We start from the raw sequence: 1,229 nt of genomic DNA, 5'->3' as shown, positions 1-1,229 counted from the left end.
TTGTATCACAGACAACATTTGGTAAAACCTCTAGACATCTCTGCTCATTTCTTTATTACATTTAACCTACATATTACTACCTGAGTGCCACCAATTCCTCTACCAGTTACTTTTAAGCAAAACCTACGCTCCCTTTCACCCTTCCATCTTTCCTCTGTAGTGTCATCTTCTCTTCCCTCACCCACCCATTTCTCATCTCTGGATGTAAATACAGCAACTGACACTTTATGATCCACTTTAACTTCTTGTCAAGACAATATCTGTCTAGACAGGCCAGTGCATAATACCCCTTCTAACCTAAAAAGTTGCCCCATGTATCATCATCTTTACTGTATTTTTGCTTTTGGGTGGCTCACCAATGTACTAGATTTCTCAAATACCAAAAATTAAGTAGGCTTGACCAAAATTTTTGTGGGGAGAAGAATTTATTGAATATGGTAGTGTAACAGTTCTTCAATAGCGATGTTAGCATGTCTTCCTTCAAACAATTTTACCCTTGTATGAATCCTAGCTTCTCCCAAAGTTCTGTCTGTGGGATATAATTTTATACCTGAAGACAAAAGGGCTAGAAACAACAGATACTGTTAAGGATCTTCCCGCTGGAGATCCTGCAATCTACAAGACGTTCCTGAGGAATGCTGTTCCTTTGTTATTCTAATGGAATGGACCATTTGGTTCACACCTTTATAGACACAGTTACATTATTTCTTTCACAGAATGACCAGCTGAACTTTAACCAATCAGGTTTCAGCAGCTTTTGACACTGTGAATCATCAGATTATCCTGTCTACCATCACCGGATCTGCACTCCACTGGTTTGAATCTTATCTCACAGGTAGGTCTTTCAGGGTTTCCTGGGGAGGAGAGGTATCCAAAGCACATCAACTAGTCACAGGGTTTACGCAGGGATCAGTTATTGGACCCCTCCTCTTCATCATATACACTGCATCACTGGGACCCATTATACAAACACATAGTTTCTCCTACCATTGCTATGCTAATGACACACAGCTCTATCATTCATTTCAACCAGACAAATAGCTGCATTGATCTCAGGCTGCCGGCAAACATCTCGGCATGGATGAAGGAACACCTGCAGCTCAACCTGGCAAAGACTGAGCATCTCGTTTTCCCTGCCACTCCGACTCTACAGCATGATTTCATCATCCTGCTAGGTTCATCAAAAATTATTCTTTGGTGACCAGCTGACCTTCAAGGACCATATTGTA

Source organism: Sinocyclocheilus rhinocerous, unplaced genomic scaffold, assembly GCF_001515625.1.
Source record: "Sinocyclocheilus rhinocerous isolate Xijiao unplaced genomic scaffold, SAMN03320098_v1.1 scaffold564, whole genome shotgun sequence".
NCBI classification, from domain to species: domain Eukaryota; kingdom Metazoa; phylum Chordata; class Actinopteri; order Cypriniformes; family Cyprinidae; genus Sinocyclocheilus; species Sinocyclocheilus rhinocerous.
The sequence above is the reverse complement of the archived record's forward strand: the minus strand, read 5'-3'. Positions refer to the sequence as shown.